Raw genomic sequence first — 27,450 nt, 5'->3', positions numbered from 1 at the left:
CGCCCAGGAGCCTCTAAAAATATTTCAGTAGAACTGCTATTTTCCCCCTGAACGTATTCAGGCATTTCAGCACAGACTGAATGCACTCGTTGATGTCATATTTACAGAGTCCAACTCCATTCCAAGAAAAGAGATACTCTGCACTGGGGTCAGCTTTCTTTTTTCCCTGTTGACTTTTCCCAGTGGATCTTGAGAGTGAGCTAGCATGAACAAGTCGTCAAGATATTTTAAAATACGAATGACCACTTCACTTAGCGGGGAAAGGGCAGCCCTCACGACTTTGGACCTTGTACTGGTACATCCGACCCGCGAAGGCAAACAGAAGAAATGGTCTGTGTCGAAAATACGTGCCCTTCAGATTGATTGCTGTGAACCAATCTTGGGGATGAACACACGTGAGAATGCTAGCTGCGTTAGCATCTTGAACAGGAGCTTGTAAAGGGCCCGATTTAAGACTTGCAGATCAAAGATTGGCCGTAACCCACCGCCTTCCTTTTGTACGATGAAGTAAGGGCTGTAAAACCCCGACTTAATCTTGGCTGGAGGAACAGGGTCTATTGCGTCCTTCGCCAGCAGGACTGCAATCTCCACGCACAGGACAGGGGCGTCTTTGCCTGCTACCAAGGTAAAGGATGCTGAGGACCCTGCTGAACCTGAGGGGACGCCTGGTGAACTGAATCGCATAGCCGAGTCTTATTGTCCATGTGAGCCAGCGGGATAGGCAAGTGGCTCCAAGGGTGTACAACCGATGTACCCGTGGAGGGGCAGCAAATGGGAACACTGGGGCCCAACCCAGGAAACGTTGTGTCCCAAAGTAGGCTGTGAGTGTTGTATGACACTTACTTTGCTCCCAGGGTCCCGTGAGGGGGTGGCAAGAGATGCGTGAGGAAGCACCGTGTCCTTAAACTGCAACCTTTTGGCTTGTGCCGAATGTGGAAAGCGGGGCTGGGAGTGAGGAAGCATAGCACTGCTCACTGCCAGACTGCACCTGATTTGGCCCAGAGAATGAGAAAATTGCTCTTTTATTGAGAATGTGTGTACCTGCCAGACCACACCTGATTTGGCCCAGGGAATGAGGATATTGCTCTTTTATTGAGAATGTGGGTACCACATCTACCACATGTGGTCCAAGGATCCATATTCTCAATAAAAGAGCAATTTCTCAGAAGCAATTTCTCATTTCTCGGTGACAAGCAGACTCTGGAGCAGCCCTCGGCGGCCTGGTTGCAGAGGTGTCACGCTGGTGCAGGATATGCTTGATGGCCTTGGTCTGCTTTTGGACTGCGGGAACTGCTGGGCGAAGTCCTCGACAGTGTCGCTAAAGAGGCCATCTTGCGATATGGGGGCGTCAAGAAAGCAAACTTTGTCAACTTCCCGTATCTCTGCAAGGTTTAGCCAGAGATGGCATTCCTGGACTACCAAGGTGGACATCATCTGGCAGAGGGCCTGCGCCGTGACTTTCGTCACCCGGAGGGAGAGGTCAGTCACCGTGTGCAGTTCCTACATCAACCCCAGCTCAGAACTACCCTCTTACAGCTCATTGAGAGCTTTTACCTGATGGACCTGCAGGATGACAATGGCATACAGGGTGGAGGCCGCCTGTCCAGTGGCATGGTAAGCCTTAGCAGCCAGAGCTGCTGTCATCTCACATGCCTTAGATGGGAGACGCGGACGATTCTGCCAGGTGGCAGCACTTTGTGGGCACAAGTGCCTCCACCTATGGAATGTCTACGTACCCCCTTGTGGTCCCACCATCGAGGGTAATGAGAGTGGAGGAGGCTGGGAAGCGGCTTCAGACAGGGCAAGCGTGGCTGTCTTGAAAACTGGTCTTTTCTGACTGAAGTGCCCAGGGGGGATTTGCTGCACTTATCCGTGCAAACACCCACTGACGAAACACCACTTCATGCGCCTTCTTTCAGTACACAGCGATCCCGAACCGCAACTCTTTTAGGCCTAGAAGTTTCTGGACAGAGTGATCGCTGCTGCAACCACACGGCTCCAAAGCAAATTTCTGATGTGAGTGGATGCGAGCCGCCATCTTATATATCCCTATGTATGGGGGAATGGCTTGACATGCAAATTCCACTCGTCAGTTCCATTGGCCGTTTTTCTAAAACTCAGAGGTGATTGGGACTCCCAAGAGAGTCCCCAGTTGTCAGTCGACATAATGTAGTAGTGACTGACAGATGGGGAACTTGGTTTGTGTGTTTTAATCTAGATTCCTGCCTTTTTAAAGATTTTTCCTTTTCTTTATTGTGGACATGTGCCTTATATGTCATTGACCCTTATATAAGTTTAAACAGCTGGAAAGAAGGCTCTTATAAAGTGTTTGTACCTTTGTATGAAAGGGAATGACATTCTTGGATAAGTAGTCATGTTGGCCGATTTGTCCTAAAACTACAGTTTAACTTTGTGATGGTTATATTAATCCCGTCTGATGACCAAGGCAAGAGCCATTAGAGTGCCCTCAGGCCTGTGATCTAACACAGGCCCACGTAAAAACTGCTTCAGCAATGGCTTGTTAGCCACTAATTTTCTCATGTGGGGTGTCTAAATTAACTTGATCTGTCTCCTCCATCTCTGCCAAATATAATGTGGATAAAGCTGTTTAGGTAACAATTAAGACATGGTTTGACCACTCAGCTCATTAAGCCTTGCTTTTGATTAGGGGCTGGATTGGGGAGTATGGGGTAATCATGACTCACCCATCATTAACATTTTAAATTTGTTTCAAAGAGAAGACACATAAACTTCAACTCATCGCCCCTTCCGTTCTAATGCGCATGCTCACATTCACACTCACACTCGGTTCCCAGACAATGACCTCCCAGCTAGCCATTGATTATCATTAATGAATGTGAAATGGGGGGGAGGAGCAAGAAGGCCTGAAGCAGGATTAGACACAGTTTTGCTTCCAATGCTCGTTGCTGATTTGTCCTTCAAGGCGGCTTTGTGAATGGATTGCTTTCATGAATGCCTCTGTCCTTCTGTTCTCTCATTCCCACATTCAGCTACTCATCTGTCTGTCTTTTGATTGAGATGTCGTGTCCTCTTTCAGGGTGAGAGAATGGCGAGGAGGGATAATTAGCATCTTTGTAACATTATCTGGGATTCCTCTGCTAAACAGAGTGATCGTTATCTTAACAGAGATTAACGTAACTTTTAAAACTTGCACCAATTTCTTGTGAGCATGTGGTCGGTTGATCCTTGGTTGACACATTAAAAAAATGTAGCATTAGTAGCATGCTATAATGACCATTAAAGGACATTCACCACATAATGATAATTTTGTCATCATTTAATCTCCCCCATGTTGTTCCAAACCAGTATGACTTTCTTTCTTTCACTGAACTTTGGTAAGCAGTCTAGTGTCACTGCAGCTTTATAATATATTCAAGGTACAAATTTTACCAGTACTATGTTTTTTTTTTTTTGTTTTTTTGAATGGCATGTTACAGTTTTATAATTAATGTTAGAAACGTCCACTGTAATTTCACACATCTGCAGCACATTCTTCCAAAAGCTGCTGGAAGCATCTGGGTGGCTTTTGGCCAACAAGACAACTGGCAATGCTCACGGTGATGACGAAGATAATTCCCTCCATAGCATCGTCTTTTCACATCAGTCTTTTTCATAGTTAAAATCATGAACACCTCACATTTGAAGTCTTACATGCTTCGCTATTGGAGTGATTGACAAAAATTCTTGATTAGAGAAAGGACATTTTTAAACATCTACTTATCTGTGAATTCATGGAGCCTGAAGTCATTAACATCATACACTCTGAGGTCCACAGAAATCTCTTGTGATGTGAAAACATCTCAAGTTTGTTTATTTTTAAAGGAAACGCACCTGCAAACTCATTAAATTACCTTGACTCAAAATAGAGCTGATTACCTTCAAAAACTTTTTCAACAAAGGCAGTGCACAATGGATCCATGTGGCCTTTTAAGTTTATTTTTCTCTGCCTTGTATATTTATTCTCTTCAGACAGCAGATAAGAGTTTATGTAAAATTAGAAAAATACTTCAAATGGGGTGGCAATACTCTCTCTCCTCATTTTGTGGGCTGCTCTCATTAATCTAACATTGTTGTAAAAACATGTAATACTGAAAAAGCTCTTTATTTATGTTCCATCTATTTAATGGTATTAAACATGGCTGATGGTCTGTGTCTAAGATGTATCCATCTCCTTGTTTTCTCAGAACCACTGGTACAAATTAAACTGTTTATGAGAGCCCAGCAGACAAATTTGCTTCACTAAATCGGTAACCTACGGGGTATTTCCTGTGTAGTCTGTGTTAAATTGCATATGATTAGCAGGGAGAGTTTTCCTCCACCACCATTAATGTCAGATGGTGAGTCCATGGCTGGAAGGAGAGTGCAATGGAGTAATGTTACAGTACATGATCACATATAAATAACTTAGCTATAATCATAATAGCACTGATAATGATGAATTTCATTTATTGTGATTTGAGGTGTTATGAAAAGTACTGCTACACTGGCTCAAAGTTGATAGTAAAATATGTAAAAAAAAGCCATGTAAATTCAGCTTTATAGATATTATAAAGAACAATTATAATATCTCCATGTTATTACAGCTGTAATTCATTTCTGTAATTACATCTATAATTGAAGAGTTCAGATGCAAAAGCCTCTAAATGCCATCTGAAATTTTCTTCTAGAATGATCATTTTTATCAAGCTTGTATATTTAAGTTCAGTAATTTCACTTAAATGACTATTAATAGGTAATCTTCATTGCCATTTAAGTGAAATTATTGAATTTAAATATACGAGCTTGATAAAAATGATCATTCTAGAAGAAAATTTCAGATGGCATTTAGAGGCTTTTGCATCTGAACTCTTCAATTACACTGTTGAGCTATGCTTCCCACTGAGTTTTTTTTGTGTCTGACCGATGCCCATCATGGCTCAACATTCTTTATGATCCTCACTATAACTCATTTATGTATTCCAGCTGTTGGGTCATGTATGCAGTGACACCAAACTTTCACTTGGATATCTAAAATATTTGAAGCATGTTTTTCCAGATATGCCTGCAAATCCAAACCTAGAATGCATGGATAAATAATGAATGAAGTGTTCCACAGACCAGTTTTTCTGCAAGTGTTGTTGAATGATTCTTAGATTTGTTGTTGTATTCAATTACAGTAGCTATGTTTACATCCACAGTTGCAAATTTTGTTTTATTTTGTGCTGATTTTGAATATCGCATAAACATTGGCAAATAAAGTAGCGTTTCCATGTGTTCAAGAGAACAAAATTGTCACTTTCTGGGAATTATTTTCAAAATATCTGTAATAAAAATATAAGCGGCTGCAACTGGAGAAGCCACTGTGGCTTTTTTACAACATCATAAATGACTTGCATCTCAGAGCGCACAGATGAAACACAATAAACATGCGTTATTTTGCATTTGGGTACCTGGCATTTGGGAATGCAATCGTGTGAGATGCTTCTGGGAGGTCATTATACCAAATCATTCTGATGAGATGAGACCAAATCATTCAGACTTTAGCAGACATTTCAGAATGATCAAACCAACATTTGAGATGCTGTGCAATGAAACTGGTCCGTTGCTTAGTCCAGTTATTCAATCACATCCACTGTTGTGGCATGTGAGTCATGTGAGTTTTGTTGCACATCAAGGGAATTATTTAAAGGTCCCATGACATGCTACTTTTTGTAGGCTTTAATATAGGCCTTAGTGGTCCCTAGTACTGTGTCTGAAATCTCTTTCCAAAAATTCAGCCTCGGTGCAGAATTATAGCCACTACAAGCCAGTCCCAGAATGAGCTTCCTTCAGACAGGCCATTTCGGTGTCTGTAGCTTTAAATACTAATAAGGAGGAGAAAGGCGGCGCAAGGTGGAGGGTGGGTGTGGCCTTGACCATCTTGCGCAACGGTACCGTGGCGTGCATGTTTACGTTGGATATAGCAATGGCACGAAGACACGCAGTCTTAAAAGCATTTCAGTTTGACCCAGAATCTGATCCGGATGGAGAAGCAACGGATGAAGAAGTTGCAACTCAGCGGCTCCAGCAGGACGTTTCCGAATGGTTAGTTTAAAATATTATGTCTGGATACGGTACTTTATTCGGATGGTTTACAGTTATTATCATGTAGCTAACGCGAACCTACTGTTGCCTTTTCATGAGAGATCTGTAACGTCTGTATTTATCTTATTACAATTACATCAAGCTCTGCGATCTTGAAATGCGGATATCGCGCGCGCCATATAACCAACAGGAAAACTGTTATCCAAATAACAAAGAAGTGTACAACACTCACGTTACAGCGTGTGTATTCACACACATAAACTGCATAGCTAATGTTACAGCCACATTCTACGTGTAACAATCTAGGTAACCATAAACAGTAAAGCAACACACTTATATATCATTAGTTGACTTACTTACTTAGGTGTGTAGCTGAGCCAAGAGAGTGATCCAGACTTTAGTTTCAGACGTTCAGCAAGCCCAGCTCTGTATTGACCCTTCGGTGTTCATTTGTACATCCAATTATTGAGCAATTGTTATGCTTCGCTCGCTCAAAAGCCATGATACAGTATCTCTCGTGGACAAACTAAAATCGCACGCGCGTTCCTACTTCCGATCGCATTTTCTCATGGGCGGAAAATATTCTCTGGGCGGGCAAAGCAGAGACAGGGGAGGTAACATTTCCTCCTTATGACGATATAAAGAGGAGATTCAAGATCAGTGCGTATGAGCCTCCATTTTCTCAAAGGCAGAGAAAGATAGCAAAAGCTCGATTTACACCGATTGAAATTTCTAGAAACTTGGGGACCATATACAGGCTAGGGGAACTCATATTAATGTTAAAAAACCTCAGAAAGTGAAAATTTCATGTCATGGGACTAGGGTTGGGTATCGGTTGGGTTTTATCCGATACCAGTACCTACTCGGTATTTTTCAAACGGTTCCGGTGCTTAAACGGTTCTTGAAACGGTACTTAACAAAACTAAACCGCACACACTTTATCAAAAAAAATAATACCTCTGTGTGTGTGTGTGTGTGTGTGTGTGTGTGTGTGTGTTTGATTTTCTGAAAAAGATTTTCTGATTTCTGATTAAATGAAAAATTGTGCCCTTTAAAAGGCTACTGATGTAGCCGAAAACACTTGAGTTAACATCAAAATTTTGTCTTCTCATATTATGACTTTTACAAAACAGAGAAATATCTGACACTGAGCAGAAATATTTAACACACACAGTATAGCCTCATATAAATATACTTGATATTGATATACTTCATACTTGATATGCAAGATTTGCAGTTGGCATTAAAATATTAGACTTATCCGAAGAGGAGCACTGGCAGCTGAACTTGAACTTTAGTCAGGCGTGTCAGAGGTTTTGGGTTCTAATCCGCATTCGTAGTTGTTTTTTTTGGTTTTTTTTACGATTATGCTCATCGGTGGTTGTATATCAAGCAGGGACACTTTGTGTCCATTATATTTTGAGATTTCACCAGAATGAATAGATAGGCGTCGTCTAGGGCTTAAAGGGATACTCCACTTTAAAATGAAAATTCTGTCATCATATACTCACCCTCATGTTGTTTTAAACCTGTATGAATTTCTTTCTTCTGCTGAACAGAAAGGAAGATATTTAGAATAATATCAGTAACCAGACAGTTTCTGGTCTCATTGACTTCAATAGGCTAGTAGGAAAAAAAAATACTATGGAAGTAAATGAGACCAGAAACTGTCTGGTTACTGATATTATTCTAAATATCTTCCTTTCTGTTCAGCAGAAGAAAGAAATTCATAAAGAATTGAAACAACATGAGGGTGAGTATATGATGACAGAATTTTCATTTTAAAGTGGAGTATTCCTTTAAATCAAACTTCATTCACGCACATATGAAACCCTTGCATACACATAGGCCTACTAAGTAGTCATACATGTATACTGCTGAATGCTCAAACTAATATGAAATGCTCAACATCACATCTAAAGTCGCTCACGCACAAACACGCAAACTCTACACACACGAGACGCGCGGAACTTACCGCGCATACTCATCTGAGACGCGAGCACACACACTCACACACACGCACACACACACAAACTCTCCGCGCACATAATCATATAGACGGCGCCTCATAAATAGATCGATCTCCGCAACGAAGCGCGTGTCGGAGTGACATTGCGGTGGGCGCGAGCCACAAGAGAAAACACTGTATCCGCGCCACTGATCGCAGCGGCAACGAGCACTTTGATCACTTGATTTAAAAAACGCATTTCAGCGCTAGATCGCCTCTTATTTAACAAACGAACTAAATTAATGCTCGCTCTGCTGGTTTACTGGAGATGTTTTATTATTGGATCATTCGTGCCGCAAGATGTTTTATAGGGGGCGGTAAAAAACGTCAGGCACCGAAATCAGGCACCGAAAGTTTCGTTCTTATTCGGTCTGGTTACTACCGTTTACGTCGGAACCGGTTCCCTATTGGAACCGGGTCTCGGTACCCAACCCTACATGGGACCTTTAATAAATGTGTTTTAACAGTAGTTTATGCAAGTCTTTATATCAGATAAAAAAAAAGCTCTGATTTGAGCTAATTATGACCGCCGTTAGCATAGCTAGCGAAAGCGGTCATATAGGGATTGTCAAAGTTTTTTTTACTTAGGCGTCGTCTAGGGCTTAAAGGGATACTCCACTTTAAAATGAAAATTCTGTCATCATATACTCACCCTCATGTTGTTTTAAACCTGTATGAATTTCTTTCTTCTGCTGAACAGAAAGGAAGATATTTAGAATAATATCAGTAACCAGACAGTTTCTGGTCTCATTGACTTCAATAGGCTAGTAGGAAAAAAAAATACTATGGAAGTAAATGAGACCAGAAACTCTCTGGTTACTGATATTATTCTAAATATCTTCCTTTCTGTTCAGCAGAAGAAAGAAATTCATAAAGAATTGAAACAACATGAGGGTGAGTATATGATGACAGAATTTTCATTTTAAAGTGGAGTATTCCTTTAAATCAAACTTCATTCACGCACATATGAAACCCTTGCATACACATAGGCCTACTAAGTAGTCATACATGTATACTGCTGAATGCTCAAACTAATATGAAATGCTCAACATCACATCTAAAGTCGCTCACGCACAAACACGCAAACTCTACACACACGAGACGCGCGGAACTTACCGCGCATACTCATCTGAGACGCGAGCACACACACTCACGCACACGCACACACACACAAACTCTCCGCGCACATAATCATATAGACGGCGCCTCATAAATAGATCGATCTCCGCAACAAAGCGCGTGTCGGAGTGACATTGCGGTGGGCGCGAGCCACAAGAGAAAACACTGTATCCGCGCCACTGATCGCAGCGGCAACGAGCACTTTGATCACTTGATTTAAAAAACGCATTTCAGCGCTAGATCGCCTCTTATTTAACAAACGAACTAAATTAATGCTCGCTCTGCTGGTTTACTGGAGATGTTTTATTATTGGATCATTCGTGCCGCGAGATGTTTTATAGGGGGCGGTAAAAAACGTCAGGCACCGAAATCAGGCACCGAAAGTTTCGTTCTTATTCGGTCTGGTTACTACCGTTTACGTCGGAACCGGTTCCCTATTGGAACCGGGTCTCGGTACCCAACCCTACATGGGACCTTTAATAAATGTGTTTTAACAGTAGTTTATGCAAGTCTTTATATCAGATAAAAAAAAAAGCTCTGATTTGAGCTAATTATGACCGCCGTTAGCATAGCTAGCGAAAGCGGTCATATAGGGATTGTCAAAGTTTTTTTTTTTTTTTTTTTTCGTCACCTTACTGAATTTTTCGTCAACGATACCAGGGACACCGAAGCACCGGGGAACATGAAATTTGGTGGGCATGTAGCCCCACTAGACTTCTACAGAAAAATTTCGTTTGGTCCCCGGGGGCCACTCCCCCCCCGCGCTGGGCCCCCCCAAACCCAAAAAAATGCAGTTTTTCCTAAATAACTACCTGAACCGTGGCACCGAGGAGGAAGAAATTTTTATGGTATGTTGGTCTACTAGACTTTTACGGAAAAATTTCGTTTGATCCCTGGGGGCCACTTCCCCCTCCGCGCTGGGGCCCCCGTAAATTTTTCGTCAACGATACCAGGGACACCGAAGCACCGGGGAACATGAAATTTGGTGGGCATGTAGCCCCACTAGACTTCTAAGGAAAAATTTCATTTGGTCCCCGGGGGCCACTCCCCCCCCGCGCTGGGCCCCCCCAAACCCCAAAAAATGCAGTTTTTCCTAAATAACTACCTGAACCGTGGCACCGAGGATGAAGAAATTTTTATGGTATGTTGGTCTACTAGACTTTTACGGAAAAATTTCGTTTGGTCCCTGGGGGCCACTCCCCCCCCCCCCGCGCTGGGGCCCCCGTAAATTTTTCGTCAACGATACCAGGGACACCGAAGCACCGGGGAACATGAAATTTGGTGGGCATGTAGCCCCACTAGACTTCTAAGGAAAAATTTTGTTTGGTCCCCGGGGGCCACCCCCCCCCCGCGCTGGGCCCCCCCAAACCCCAAAAAATGCAGTTTTTCCTAAATAACTACCTGAACCGTGGCACCGAGGATGAAGAAATTTTTATGGTATGTTGGTCTACTAGACTTTTACGGAAAAATTTCGTTTGGTCCCTGGGGGCCACTCCCCCCCCCGCGCTGGGGCCCCCGTACATTTTTCGTCAACGATAACAGGGACACCGAAGCACCGGGGAACATGAAATTTGGTGGGCATGTAGCCCCACTAGACTTCTAAGGAAAAATTTTGTTTGGTCCCCGGGGGCCACCCCCCCCCCCGCGCTGGGCCCCCCCAAACCCAAAAAAATGCAGTTTTTCCTAAATAACTACCTGAACCGTGGCACCGAGGATGAAGAAATTTTTATGGTATGTTGGTCTACTAGACTTTTACGGAAAAATGTCGTTTGGTCCCCGGGGGCCACTCCCCCCCCCGCGCGCTGGGGTCCCCGTAAATTTTTCGTCAACGATACCAGGGACACCGAAGCACCGGGGAACATGAAATTTGGTGGGCATGTAGCCCCACTAGACTTCTACGGAAAAATTTTGTTTGGTCCCCGGGGGCCACCCCCCCCCCCCGCGCTGGGCCCCCCCCAAACCCAAAAAAATGCAGTTTTTCCTAAATAACTACCTGAACCGTGGCACCGAGGACGAAGACATTTTTATGGTATGTTGGTCTACTAGACTTTTACGCAAAAATTTCGTTTGGTCCCCGGGGGCCACTTCCCCCCCCGCGCTGGGGCCCCCGTAAATTTTTCGTCAACGATACCAGGGACACCGAAGCACCGGGAAACATGAAATTTGGTGGGCATGTAGCCCCACTAGACTTCTACGGAAAAATTTCGTTAGGTCCCCGGGGGCCACTCCCCCCCACGCTGGGCCCCCCCAAACCCCAAAAAATGCAGTTTTTCCTAAATAACTACCTGAACCGTGGCACCGAGGATGAAGAAATTTTTATGGTATGTTGGTCTACTAAACTTTTATGGAAAAATGTCGTTTGGTCCCCGGGGGCCACTCCCCCCCCCCCGCGCTGTGGTCCCCGTAAATTTTTCGTCAACGATACCAGGGACACCGAAGCACCGGGGAACATGAAATTTGGTGGGCATGTAGCCCCACTAGACTTCTACGGAAAAATTTCGTTTGGTCCCCGGGGGCCACTCCCCCCCCGCGCTGGCCCCCCCCAAAACCAAAAAAATGCAGTTTTTCCTAAATAACTACCTGAACCGTGGCACAGAGGATGAAGAAATTTTTATGGTATGTTGGTCTACTAGACTTTTACGGAAAAATTTCGTTTGGTCCCCGGGGGCCACTTCCCCCCCCCCGCGCTGGGGCCCCCGTAAATTTTTCGTCAACGATACCAGGGACACCGAAGCACCGGGGAACATGAAATTTGGTGGGCATGTAGCCCCACTACACTTCTATGGAAAAATTTCGTTTGGTCCCCGGGGGCCACTCCCCCCCGCGCTGGGCCCCTCCAAACCCCAAAAAATGCAGTTTTTCCTAAATAACTACCTGAACCGTGGCACCGAGGATGAAGAAATTTTTATGGTATGTTGGTCTACTAGACTTTTACGGAAAAATTTCGTTTGGTCCCCGGGGGCCACTTCCCCCCTTGCGCTGGGGCCCCCGTAAATTTTTCGTAAACGATACCAGGGACACCGAAACACCGGGGAACATGAAATTTGGTGGGCATGTAGCCCCACTAGACTTCTACGGAAAAATTTCATTTGGTCCCCGGGGGCCACTCCCCCCCCACCCCCGCGCTGGGCCCCCCCAAACCCAAAAAAATGCAGTTTTTCCTAAATAACTACCTGAACCGTGGCACCGAGGATGAAGAAATTTTTATGGTATGTTGCTCTTAAGGGCCCACATCAACCTAGCCCATAATCACTCATTTGTGATTTGCGCCCCTCCCATAAAAAATGAAAATGCAATATTATTCTGCTCTAATCGCCCCTATCTTCAGTGGAGATGTTCAGAACTGCACCATATTTCATGTGTATGATTAACTTGACATCCTCTGGGGGTCTCCTCTGCTAAGTTTCGTAGAATTTCATCCATGGGGGGGGTATAAAATAAATTCATTTATGTGCACATTTAGTGACTGTACACTCATCGGCCTGTAGATGGTGCTGTTGAGCGAAGGGTTGCTGGTTTAGGATGATACTGTCACACACACACACATGCAGGAATACAAACAAACGCAAGCATGCACACACACTGACATCCACACGCACAGACACACACCCATTCACACACATACAAATCCACATGCACAGACACACACACACAAACACACACGCGCACACATGTACGCACACATACATACACGCACAGACACACACACACACACACACACACACACACACACACACACACACACACACAGACACACACATACACAAACACACACACATACACACACACACACACACACACACACACACACACACACACACACACACACACACACACACAGACAGACATGCACATACTACTACTTTTTTTAGGTATATACATAAACACGCAATACAGCCAAATTACTCCACGTCATTTATTTTCGTGGAAAGCCAGTGCAGGCCTGAGCGGCGGTCATATTTTGTACCGCGATGCGGTACATCTAGTTTAATGCACATTTGTAGAATTTGAGCATTTTGGCGTTTCCACTCATAGTTTTTTTTATGCAATATCCCAAAATGTGCATCAAAATTGGTGGATGGAATAGTGACTTGTAACATGAGAAGTCAGGTTTCAAATATTAAAACAAAAATTTCCAATGAGCTTCATAGGAACTTGTAGTTTAAGCTGTTGTTTGCCTAAGGACTGTGAGGAGTAAGTTATATATTTCTGTATCTCACTCTTATCCTTTCTTTCTCTCCCTTCCTCTCTTAGTTTACCTAAAGAATTTGCAAGGAGAGCTGATCGTGCAACATTGCGTCCTAATGTTTCACATATTTAATTATTCAGGAGAACCCCCAATGGCCGTATGTCACTGGCTCTGCCACGCTGACAGACCTAGTATCCGTCACCTTTTCAGTCTGTCTCTTTAAGACACAGCACTCCGTTTAGCATTGTCCCCCCTCTTCCCCTGATTATATCAGCGTTGTGGTCAGTATCTCAGGTACAGTATTGGTCTGTGACTGCTTGGTGGGAATTAAATGACCTAGGCATCCAAAGTCTGTGTGTTAAATTTTTCACATGACATCTGGCAGCCCAGTGCCTATAATGTGGGTGAAAATGGCAATTTTCCATCTGTTATCTATATGTAAGTACATATTTGGGGGCAAGGTTTTGTTTGGTCAAACTTTGTTTAAATTATAGATTTCTTTTAAAAGTTCTAATTAATTTTACTTCAATTTCCTTTATGTTCAATTCCAATTCTGAATTCCATTCAAATTCAAATCAATTTTAGGCATTTTCAGTTCAGAATGGCACACAACCCGTAATTTATTATAATTCACACTTCTGCAGTACTAAGGTTGCAGGCATGATTCAGGTTAGATTTTGATTAAGAGTCTTCACTGGAAACATAGTTAACAGGAGGATGAGATGAGCAGGAATAACACACGTTCATTCATCTTTTTAGTGGGAGGATGAAAAGACAGTAGAGCAGCTTTGTTGGATTCTCTCATTGGCAGGAAGAGGATCTGACACATCTTCTCCCTGCAGCACTGAAAAAAGGAAAGTCAAAAAAAGGAAAAGATGGAGAGTGTGTCTGCACCAAGCGAAGTTGAAAATGAACCTACGCAATACACACTCTATTTTTGAAGAATCTATTTTCACCCAGGTGGATATAAATTTGGTGGTGACTCAGATCCAGGAATAGTTTGATGGTGTGTATTTCAAGCAGATGAGAGGGAGTAGGGAATAGCTGGCATCGGTATTTTTGCTTTTAGTTTTAAATGAGTGAGTTTGGAAAAATGCATGACTGTGAATCATACACCTCCCTCCCCTGTTTGCTGACCTGATGTTACTAACATCTAATAGCTAAATCCAAACTCAATGATTTTTTTTTGAACACAGACTAATCTGTGAATATTTCAGTTTATCCCCATTCAAGCTGTCAATTATTGAGTCTCTATGCGCATAAGATTTATCTTCAGTGCACAAATGTGTGCACATATTTGTGTGTACCTGCAAAATATTTCATTAAAAAAAAGAAAATATATATAAAAAAAATATAACATATTTCTTGGTTTAACGTGTGATATCACTTCACATATTTTTTATAGCATTCTGCAGCAGCATTTTTCCCTCATTGAAAAATATAAAATGACTCTATTCATCTCCCTGCATGTGTATAAATGTTTGTCAGGCTGCTATCAAAGTTGTTGTGTGGCTGTGTTAGAGGATGGAGCAGACAGAATGCAGAACAGCTCTCTACTCCTTTGCCTTTATTTGAGCTGCTGACTTTGTGAATGGACTTATGCTCCTCCCATTTTTTCAGGTGCTGTGCTTCTATTGGCTGAGATATCTCCGCAAGCAATCTGCAACATCACAGCACTCCAAGTTCCATTATCTCTCTCTCTCTCTCTCTCTCTCTCTCTCTCTCTCTCTCTCTCTCTCTCTCCCCCTCCCTCCCTCTCTCTCTTTCGCTCCATTCCTCATCTCTCCATCTGCTTCTCTCTGTCTTTCCAATTCTCTTTTATTCTCAGTATGGCTTTTGTTGTCCATTTGTAATTGTCATTTTGACTTCGTTTTCTCCCACCCCATCTCTCCATCACTCTGTTACCATGTCACAGGGTGGGAGAAAAAAGGAGGGATGGGAAAGGGAAGAACCATCCTCGAGAAAGAGGTCTGCACCACATACAACATTCAAATGGATTGCTGACATCAGCACATCAATAATTACAAGGTTTTATTCATAGCCTGGAAGGGGAAAAAATCAATTGACAAATCACATATCCACTTTGAGTTACTTCAAACATCATGACAATTAGAATGCTAGAAACAGAAAATGCTGTTGGTGAGTGTGTCTATGTAAATGAGTGTGTCTATGTAAACAAGCAAAATACAAAAACATGGGAACTGGACTGCCACCCATGATTCAAATCAATGATGAGAGGAGGAATAGCAGACATAACACATAGAAACAGTGAGTCACACACCCTTTTATAACTTAAGTATTTAGTGAATGTCACAGTGTCTGGTTGTGTTTCCCTGGGTTGTCACTAGAGGTCCTCGTTCTCACGGTGTCTTTCACATTTGACTTCAATTCCCAGCATTCTGTCTGTCACTCATCAGTTCATTGCACTCAGCTGTTTCCCATCACCTTGTTAGATCTGTGTGTGTATATATACCCTGGCTGTTTCTGTGTTAGTTGTCGAGTCCTTGTTAGATGTCCTCACACTTCCTGGTTGGTTTCTTGCCTGTTCCTTTTTCTTGTTATTCTTGTTGGATTGCTTTCATGATATTTGACCCTTGCCTGGACTGGATGACGCTTTACGGATTACCCCAAATAAATAAATCTAACTGCACTTGGATCTGCTGTCTCTCCATTGTGTGTGTCGTGACAGAAGGACTCGACCATGTCAAGATCCAGCAGTAGGTTTATCAGTGCCTCTTCCCCAGCCACCGAGCGGGAGAGGGGGCAGGGTTTTGAGGGGACCCGATTGTTAATTTTTCGCGGGACCCGTGGAGGCCGCAGTAGAGGAGGTGGACGAGAGAAAGACCAACACCACTCTCCACTCTGGCCTCTCTTTGACCCTGGGTTGGTGGGTTCCAGCCCAGTTCCGGTGGTCCCAGTTCCTGGGGTCCCGAAATGGAGGAGAAGAGGAACTCCCTCCGTGACTGTGCCGGTGGTCCCAGTGCCGGTGGTCCCAGTGCCGGTGGTCCCAGCGCCGGTGGTCCCGAGTCCGGTGGTCCCAGTTCCGGTGGTTGTCCCCGAACAGCCCGCTGTCGTCCCGGAGGCCGTGCCCGAACAGCCTGCTGTCATCCAGGAGGCCGTGCCCGAGCAGCCTGCTGTTGCCATAGCGGCTGAAAAACTCTTGGATTATTTTTCAACGCTATTCAAGATCCTAGAGTTTCCCAGGAGTATTCACGTCCCGTCTGCCCAGCCAGAGACTGTTCACATCACATCTGCCGAGCCTGTGTCTTCGGACAAGATGGCCGCCACAGAAACTGTTCACGTCACATCTGCCGATCCTGTGTCTTCGGACAAGATGGCCGCCGCCGAGCCTGTTCACATCATGCCTGCCGAGCCTGGGTTTTCGGACCAGATGGCCGCCGCAGAGGCTGTTCACATCACGACTTCCGAACCTGTGTCCCCTGACAAGATGGTCGCAGTCGAACCAGTGTCTGTTCCTGAGCCGGAGCCAGTGTCTGTTCCTGAGCCGGAGCCAGTGTCTGTTCCTGAGCCGGAGCCAGTGTCTGTTCCTGAGCCGGAGCCAGTGTCTGTTCCTGAGCCGGAGCCAGTGTCTGTTCCTGAGCCGGAGCCAGTGTCTGTTCCTGAGCCGGAGCCAGTGTCTGTTCCTGAGCCGGAGCCAGTGTCTGTTCCTGAGCCGGAGCCAGTGTCTGTTCCTGAGCCGGAGCCAGTGTCTGTTCCTGAGCCGGAGCCAGTGTCTGTTCCTGAGCCGGAGCCAGTGTCTGTTCCTGAGCCGGAGCCAGTGTCTGTTCCTGAGCCGGAGCCAGTGTCTGTTCCTGAGCCGGAGCCAGTGTCTGTTCCTGAGCCGGAGCCAGTGTCTGTTCCTGAGCCGGAGCCAGTGTCTGTTCCTGAGCCGGAGCCAGAGTCTGTTCCTGAGCCGGAGCCAGTGTCTGTTCCTGAGCCGGAGCCAGTGTCTGTTCCTGAGCCGGAGCCAGTGTCTATTCCTGTTCCTGAACCGGTGGTGTCTGTTCCAGTGCCTGAGCCGGTGGTGTCTGTTCCAGTGCCTGAGCCGGTGGTGTCTGTTCCAGTGCCTGAGCCGGTGGTGTCTGTTCCAGTGCCTGAGCCGGTGGTGTCTGTTCCAGTTCCTGAGCCGGTGGTGTCTGTTCCAGTTCCTGAGCCGTTGGTGTCTGTTCCTGAGCCGGTGGTGTCTGTTCCAGTGCCTGAGCCGGTGGTGTCTGTTCCAGTGCCTGAGCCGGTGGTGTCTGTTCCAGTGCCTGAGCCGGTGGTGTCTGTTCCAGTGCCTGAGCCGGTGGTGTCTGTTCCAGTGCCTGAGCCGGTGGTGTCTGTTCCAGTGCCTGAGCCGGTGGTGTCTGTTCCAGTTCCTGTGTCGTTGGTGTCTGTTCCGGTGCCATGGCCGCCTGAAGGGTCGTCTCCTCCCTGGCCGCCCGAGGGGTCGTCTCCGCCCTGGCCGCCCGAGGGGTCGTCTCCGCCCTGGCCGCCCGATGGACTGTCGTCTCCGCCGTGGCCGCCCGAGGGGTCGTCTCCACCCTGGCCACCTGATGGACTGTCGTATCCGCCGTGGCCGCCCGAGGGAAAGTCTCCGCCCTGGCCGCCCGAGGGAAAGTCTCCACCGTGGCCGCCCGAGGGACTGTCTGCTCCGCCCTGGCCGCCAGATGGACTGTCGTCGCCGCCCTGGCCGCCAGATGGACTGTCGTCTCCGCCCTGGCCGCCAGTTAAGCCATCACCCCCTGTCCTTGTTCCTCGCCATGGACCTGGCCCACCATCCCTCCCCCTGATCCTCCACCATTCCACCTCCCTCCTGAACTCTTGTGTTGTGTTGTAGTTACGTTATGGAGCGTCTGGTAGCCGCTCCGTAGGGAGGGGGTACTGTCACAGTGTCTGGTTGTGTTTCCCTGGGTTGTCACTAGAGGTCCTCGTTCTCACGGTGTCTTTCACATTTGACTTCAATTCCCAGCATTCTGTCTGTCACTCATCAGTTCATTGCACTCAGCTGTTTCCCATCACCTTGTTAGATCTGTGTGTGTATATATACCCTGGCTGTTTCTGTGTTAGTTGTCGAGTCCTTGTTAGATGTCCTCACACTTCCTGGTTGGTTTCTTGCCTGTTCCTTTTTCTTGTTATTCTTGTTGGATTGCTTTCATGATATTTGACCCTTGCCTGGACTGGATGACGCTTTACGGATTACCCCAAATAAATAAATCTAACTGCACTTGGATCTGCTGTCTCTCCATTGTGTGTGTCGTGACAGTGAAGATGAACCACATTTTTCTCCTGGACTTCATTTACTGAATGCTGATGAATAATCTCTCGCCACATTTGTGCGGCTACTGTTCAGATCTCTCACAGGGAGAAAGGGATGAACTGAGACATGATGGACTGAAAATGATGACAAAGACTTGTTTCTATTCCAGGCTGTGTGTCTATTAACTATTGTATGTTGTGCATGATACCAGTGATTACTCTACTAATAGTTCTAGCTCTATGAAAGCTTGGCTTTCAGGTAAACTAGGACAAAACACCCTACCACCTGTAGGGTCTGGCGCTGATGTTGTGACAGAACCCCCCATCCATGGGCATTCCTGATGACAGAAGTTGCCGACGACGGGGACAGTGTCTCCCTCTGGGTGCTGGATGATTTGGATGACTGGTGTGGAAGTCTGTAAGTAATGAGGGATCTAAGATGCCATCTCGTGTTACCCAAGGTATTTCGTCTGGACCGTATCCTTCCCAGTCGACAAGATATTCGAGACAACCTCCCCGTCGCTGGGAGTCCAAGATGTCACAGACAGTGTAGATGAGCCCCTTGTCTGATTCCACTGGAGGAGGAGGTACGTCAGCTGCACCAGACCCTGTTGGAGAAGAGACAAGTGAGTCACTGTGAGGTTTAAGAAAAGGGAGACAATGAAGGTGGATGCATTTTGTAATTGGGAGGTAAATTCATCAGGTAAGTAACTGTTTATCTGTCTCTGAATGGTGAATGGTCCGATGTACTGAGGACTCAGCTTGCAACAGGGCAGTCAGAGGTGGATGCCCCTGGTGGAGAGCCAGACCTTCTGCCCAGGGCAGTAAACAGGAGAAGCAGATCTTCTGGCTTCGGCCTGGCTCTTGTGCCTCCTTACTGCCTCCTGAAAATGGATGTGAGCTAAGACCCTGACCCTCTTGCTCTCCTGGAACCAGTGGTTCACAGCTGGAACTTCCGATGGCTCACTTGACCAGGGAAACGGGCTGTTGGAAACTGAGTATGCATTGTAGAGATGTTAATCCTGTAGAGTTCTGACGAAGGGAATTATGAGCATACTCTGCCCATGGAAGATAACGGTGTTGGTGGATGTGGCAGTATGACCGCAGGTAATGTCCAATCTCTTGGATTTTCCATTCTGTCTGCCCATTAGACTGTTGATGGTAGCCTGATGATAAGCTCACAGAAACTCCCCGTAGTTGAAATACTTCTATACTCAGGAAATAAACTGGGACCCTCAGAAGGAGACAAAAATCCTCAGGTTGCAAAACACATGCTGGAATAAGACCTCTGCAATAAGACCAAGGGCAAACCCTTGAGAGGGATCAAATGACAAGCTTTTGAAAATCGATCAACTGCTAAGAGAATGCAGATAAAGGAATCTGATGGTGGGAGGTTGATGACTAAATCCACTCCTAGATGAGACCAGGGTTGTTATGGTATGGGTCAGGGCAGAAGTTTCCCCTGAGTTACAATAGGTGTAGTGGTGATTTTGAGATACAGAAATCATATGGAACATCCTCAGACATATCTGTTAACGTCCTGGTCATACTGGGCAAACAGTATTGTTTATGGAGGAGCGAGGGGGTTTGCTGGCTTCCTGGATGCCCATATCACAGAGAGCTTTGTACTGAGTACATGAGGGACAGACGCAAAGTCGATGGCACATATGTGAGTCCCTCAGAACCTCCCGGCAGAGTGGGCTCAGTTTGGGTGGCTTCTGCAATTTGACCATCCAAAAACCATTGGATGGGAGTTAAGAAGATAACTGGAGTGAGTATGGGGTCAGGAAGATTTGTAGATGTCTCTGTGAAATTAATACGAGAGAGAGCGTCAGCCCATTGGTTTATATTACCAGGTTGGTAGTTGACTGTGCAATTGAATCGAGTGAAGAAGACGGCCCAGTGTGCTTGACAGGGATTGAGTTGGCGAGCTTCCTGAAGATACTCGAGATTGCAATGGTCTGTTATTACCCCGAAAGTATGTCTTGCTCCCTCCAGCCAGTGTCTCCATTCTTCCAAAGAGTTCATGATTACCAATATTGTAGTTCTGCTCTGCCAGGGACAGTTTCTTGGAAAAGAAGGTACATGGAGGGAGTCTCTGGGGCTCTCCATGCCACTGTGACATTACCGCTCCTACTCCATTGGTGCAAGCGTCTACTTCCACAGTAAATGGGAGGTGAGGATAGGAGCAGTACAGAAGGCTTCTTTCAGCTGGTGGAAAGCTTCGGTGCCAGATGGATCCCAGGACAGAGACTTGGGCTAGTTGAGCAGGGAGGTTAATAGTGAGGCTATTTGACTGAAATTGGAAATTAATCTTCAATAGAAGTTGGCAAAGCCAAGCAAGCGTTGGAGCTCCTTAATCAATGAAGACTGAGGTCAATCCTTTACTGCTTGGACCTTCTTCTGGTCCATCTGGATGCCAAATTCATCAAATATGTAGCCTAATAAGTGAATCGCGGGGAGCTGGAACTCACACTTCTCCAACTTCAAATATAGCTGATGTTCTCTGAGCTTTTGCAGGACCTCAAGCCTCCTTCCTTCTTTGCCATGAAGAAAAATCTGGAAGTGGCAGGGGAGGTAGATGGACAAATGAAACCTTGATTGAGAGCCTCCTCGATGCACTCCTCCATGGCCTTGTGCTCCGGGATGGATAATGAGTATATTTTACCCCTGTGCAAGGTGGCTCCAGGCAGCAGCCCGATGACCCAGTCCCATGAATTGTGAGGTGGTAATTTGGTAGCCAGTTGTTTGCTGAACACATCCTGGAATGCCTGGAAATCACTAGGAATCTCCACTTGGGGTGTTGAGTTTCACAGGATCATGCCTTAGTTCAATTAGGAAATTTAAGTAGCTTTTATAAACGTGCCTTAGAAAAAACATTACTGGTGTGCATCTTGATGTAACGTCACGCCAGCAGAGGGAGCCCTCTGCCGAATACTGACTGTGTGCCACTCCCTCTGCTTCACAGGTTACTTCCTGTTTGAGAGACATTTAAGCATGGCCTGACTAACAGGCCATTGCGAAGTATTGCCAGTTTTCCTGCCTTACTGAGCGTTCTCTTGTCATTGTCTTGTGTATTTCGGTTATGACCTTTGCCTGCTTTGTTCTGTTTTTGCGTCTTGGATTATCCCTTTGCTCTGTTGTTTGGATTGGACTGCCACATTGTGTATTACCTCTGCCTGCCTCAAGTTTCTGCTATCTGCCTGCCGATTTTGTCTTGTTTGCTGTGGATTTTAATAAACGACTGCATATGGATTCTACCTCGGCTTCCGCCTCGTCACACTTGAGACAAAACAATGGCACTTACATTTTATATTTTTAAAGATATGTCAGTGCAAATTGCTTTCAGTTAAAACAGCTCAAACTTGCATTTTATTCTGTGACTAGGCTTAAGCCTTGTCTGTGAAACCGGGGGTTCTCACAAATATATGCACACATAATATAATCAGTGGGGAACTGACAGTATATTAGCTTGGTAAACACAAGCCACGGGATAGTACAGAGAAGCACAAAGTGTTACCTACAGATCAAAAATATATATCCAATAAAAGCAAAAAAAAATAAAAAATCACCAAATGTTGACAATCCAATCCAAACTCCTTAAGAGTGCGCTGTGACAGCTTGTGAGGATGATAATCGCTGCTTTAGTAAGCTACACTTGAAAGCGTGGCAATTGATTGAAGAACGACCTATCTCAGTCAAGCGAGAAAGCGAAAGTCACCATCAAGCTTAGTCACCATCAAGCACTCTATTTCCCATCATCCCTCCGTCTGCTCAACTGCACACTTTCAGCAATCACCCAGTCACACCAATCACCATAGCCTGATTTCTAATCATCACCAGCTTTCACCGATCACGTCATCACCCTAGAACCAGTTATAAGGACACACAGATTGTCTGGTCAGATTGTTACTTACCTGAAGTGTACTTATCTCCTTGATCTTCTCTTCATCCCTGTTTCCAGTCTCCAGTTCCTCGTCATCCTCCAGTCTCCTTGTGAGCATCCTACAAGAGAAAAGGAAAGTTGTATATTATCTCAGTGACTCTTCAAAGTGTGTGTGGCTACTCACCATTGTGCTGCTTGCCATTTCACTCAGTGTCCTGTTTCCTCATTTATGAAAATAAGTGTTTTGGATTTTGAATACTTACCGGTCAGTCCAGTGTGTTTTTAACTCGCTAGAGTGTGGAACTAAGAAAAATGACTTAAAAGATTTTTAATTGTCCCGCCAAATTATTTAAAGGTAGGACACTGGAAATCGGCCAATTAGAGGGCAATTTTTTAGTAATGAAAATGATCTACATAAAAAAATCTTGAGCTCAAACTTCACTTTTGACCACTATTTTAAAGTTACTGTACTCTGCCTTTGCATTGTCAGCAAAACGTGAAAGTCATGCCAAGGCAAAAGCCAGTAACTTCCACATTATCAATACTGGGTTGCTGATCACCATTAACAAAATCATTATAGTGTAGCACATGGACTGGACTCATGATTACTTGTCATTATAAATTTTAAGGAAGCTTTTAACCCTTAAACTCATAATTGTAAATTAAAGCATGGCGCCATGAGGCTGGACTGAATTGATCTCTTTTGACGCGTTTGTTACCAAGTGATGCTTAACAGAGAACATCTCAGAACTCGAGGAGATGGTTTCAAAGAGATTCTTATCTGCTCCCGTCTCTCTCTCCAAGCCAGAGACCCAGGTGGCCAGGAGATCTCCACACACCCCCCCACACACACACACCATACACACACACACACACACACACACACACACACACACACACACACACACACACACACACACAAACATCCTTTGTGTGTAACTTAGGATAGAAATATCCTTTTAATGTATGTACATTCCTACATGCATGTGTGATTAGTTTTTGCTTTATAATAGATGTGTGGTTTTCTAATGTGTAGTCTTGAATCAAAAGTGTTTTAGTTTAAGAAAGTTCACCAACATTCTCTTGCAACCAGACCTCCAACCTTTTGTTGGGGGTGGGGGGGGGGAGGTTTTATGGCCCTAATGGAATGTCAAGCAAGCTAAAATTCTAGGGGAGGAGTAGGAATAAAGTGTTAATCCTACATTTTCTATATGTATAACCACTTAAGAAATGCTTAAACATGGATTTGATTTTCCCATATCAAATTTGTGTATCTGCAATTTTATCGTGTGTTAATCAAAACTTTAAATGCTTATAATACGCATATCTTATGTAACTTTGTATTCCTATAATCTTCATGTGACATGTTTGATATCTCTGTAATTCTCTCAATCTAACGGAGTCGAATTGCGATAGCAGAATGCAGTAATGTGCATTATTTTACACTTTTCATATTTCTGGAAGCTGAACGGCTCAAATCCCATCTCCTCATGACTCATTCAAGTGGGCGTGTCTAACAGGACAAAGGAAAATCTTCCCGCCCGAGATGCTCTAAGATGATTGGTCCGCGTACGCAGAGTAGGCGTACGTTAAGTCTTTCCATAAGAACACAGACCTAGAGTTCTGCAGAAAGCACTTTTTCTGTGAGAGGTTTTCTGGGTCCATGGCTCCTTCGGGAGCTTTTCTCCGTTTCTCTTTTCTTTATTTTCGTCTTCGGACTCTCCCTACGTTCAGTGAAGCGAACGTAGCCGACAACTTCAACTCAAAGAAAAAGACTCTTTTGAAATTCCTGCGACCGCGCTCAGCTCCTCTTCCTTAAGGACACACGCACGAGCACTTCGTCTGAGAGAATTTCTGGTTCCATGGCTCCTTAGGGAGCTCTCATCTCCGTTTTTCTTTTCTTTACTAAGTTTTATTTTCATATTCACCTCTCCCTCCACGAGGGAGATGAACTCTGAATTGTTTTGTTGGTAACTTCACGTTTGGTGAACCTTTAAATCTTCCTGCGAGTCTGCTCGCCCCAGAAGACACGATGGAACACGCCCAGCTCTAAAAGAACAACACACGCGCTTTCTTTCCTCAGCAAATAGAAAGAGAACCATACACAAGTATTGATTTTTGATTTGATTGATGTGATTTCTTGTTGTTCTCTCAAAGGTTACCTGGTCTGTGATTTTTGCCATACTGTGATCTCTCTCTGATCGCAGATTTTGCTTTCACTTTCTCTCACCCTTGTCTTGTATTGTTTTTACTGTTTGTATTGTTATACGCATATTTACTCATGTAAATTGTAGTATTTTGTATTTCTTAGTTCGATGTAGTATTAGTCCAATTATTAAAATTCCATATATCCTTGATTGCCTCTGTCTTAAATGCTTATATTACGTGTCAATGAAATGTTCGATCTTAAGCTACAAAGCTGATTTGTTACTTTTCAGTAACCTAAATTTTATAAGGATAGGAGAATAGTTTCATGGCCAGAAACTATTCTTCCTGAAATTATAAGAAGTGATAACTTTATTGAGAAGTTGATAAGTTAATCTTACGGCCTTTTGCTGGACAAACAACTGTTTGATAATTACATAATTTCCATTAAGGGTTATCTCATATAATGATCTGAAATAGACTATTGATATATGAATGAGGAATTATAATTCGTTGTGATTGATTATTCATATATACAATTGATCTATTTTCAACTTCGATAATTTAGTGTAACTGTAATATGCGATATATATATTAATCATATTCCTGATTAATTATTAAAATTTCCTATATATCATTTGAGCTAATGTTAATGTACTACCCAGTGCGGTTACAATAGTAACACCTGTATAAAATCTAGTGATCATGGCATTTATTTTGTATGATTTACAATTACTTATAGCCATGTACTTGTTGCTATCATGTGCTTTGGTTGCATTCTGATGGCATTATTAATACATTAGACATGACGAAATACCTCCATAGCGATAAAGAGTATCTTCAATTGGTACGGAGTGGCATAAGACTTGCTAAGCGCACGTTCAGAATTATCACGATAAAACAGATCCTCGCGCACATTCGACCTGGGATTGGTTTAATGCGGTGGATCTGAAAGACGCATATACTTCACATTCAGATAGCCCCTCATCACAGGCGCTTACTCTTTGAGACTCAGTGGGGAGCGCTTTCTTGACTACCTAGATGACTAATGCATTATAGCACAACCTTCTGTGTTCTGTGACTTTTCAATGTGTGCTGCACTATGTGGGGGTTTCTGTCTGCCCTATTATTGTGCTTTTGCACTTTGCTCGTCTTGCGGATTTATTCTGAACGCTGTGATAGTCTGGATAACCTGCTTGTAACAACTGGTCTGATGTTGTTACATCTCAAGGGGCTATACTTTGAATAAATTCGAATGTAAAATTCAAATGTTAGAGAAGACCCCATTTCCACTCAGTCGCTTCCATTCCAGCCATCCTGGTACCAGAGGGTGTTTCCATTGAGCCACCAAACACCGCCGAACTCCTCCCAAGTCCTTTGCCATCTTCATTCCTCATGCGAGCACTGGAGTCTCCAGCCGTCATGCCAGCCAAACTAGATTCTCCAGTCTTCCCTCAAGCCCGGAAGATGGTATCAAACGGCGCCGACCTGAGAGCGAAAATGTCAGATCCTGTGGTTATTTACATCTGGAAGTCCCTGAAGAAATCTTCCCCTCTCAGGTCCCTACATCCAGAATCCGCTTCCAAGTCTGTTCCAGTAATTGAAATCACCAAGCCTGTCCCAGTGAGAGAAATCACCGAATCCATTCCAGTCTGTGAAATTCCTGAACCTACTCTAGTCTGTGAAATTCCTGAACCCGCTCCAGTGAGAAAAATTCCCCAGTCCGTTCCAGTGCAGAAAACTCCAGAGCCCAGTCCAGTGAAGGCTCCAACAAGAGACCAGAGTCCAGTGAAGACTCCTGTCCCTGACCAGAGTCCAGTGAAGGCTCCTGAGGGGGACTTTTTTTTTTGAGGCGGGGCTACAGTCACAGAGGCCATCCCAGAGCCACCCACTCACCCTGATATGGCCACGGAGGCCATCCCCAAGCCGCCCACTCACCCTGACAAGGCCATGGAGGCCGATCCTTATTGGCTCCCTGAACTGCTGGTGCCTCCCTGGCTCCCTGAACTGAAGCCGAGTCCCTGGCTCCCCAAGCTGCTGGCACCTCCCTGGCCATCTGAGCTGCCGGCACCTCCCTGGCCCTCTGAGTTACCTGCACCTCCTTGGCTCCCTGAGCTGCTGACACCTCCCTGGCTCCCTGCACTGCCGGTACCGCCCTGGAGGCTTCCTATCCGGCCAGCGCCACCCTATTCACCTGTCTGTCACCTGACACAGCTCGAGGATGCCCACCCTCCCTCCCCGGTTGGACTCCTTAAGGTGTGAGGTCGCTCCTTCCCGGAGGGGGAAGTACTGTCACGGTCACCATCAAGCACTACATTTCCCATCATCCTATGGGAATCAGCTTGTGTGAGATACTCACATTAAGCTTTCGCTTTGAAGCCAAGCGGACATTGTTTTACCCAGTTCCAGTGTTGGTGTGACGGCGTGTTCCAACTGAGGTCACAATTGCTGAGCTGTGCAAGCAGCTTACCCTGGCCACTTCAACATAAAAGATCTTGTTTCCCTTAAAGAGGAAATCACGGGTGTGTGATGTTTACAGCCACACTCTCTGCCTCACTTGTCTGGGCCAGAAGCACGCTGAGGTAACGTTTGTAGATGAGTCATACACTCACTGCGGAAAGGTGACCATCGCGATTTTGAGGTCGAGACTAAGGTACCTTGAAAGGAGTTGAGTTCTCTCTGTTATTCCCCAATCTGGTTCCTCTGCTGGCCAACAGAGGGTGTCATTGCTTAATACACAGGGTAACCTGAGGATTACAGTGTGGGTTTCCCCACCAGGCC

Source organism: Scardinius erythrophthalmus (assembly GCF_964197995.2).
Source record: "Scardinius erythrophthalmus genome assembly, chromosome: 2".
Classification (NCBI taxonomy): domain Eukaryota; kingdom Metazoa; phylum Chordata; class Actinopteri; order Cypriniformes; family Leuciscidae; genus Scardinius; species Scardinius erythrophthalmus.
This window is presented reverse-complemented; position numbering follows the sequence as displayed.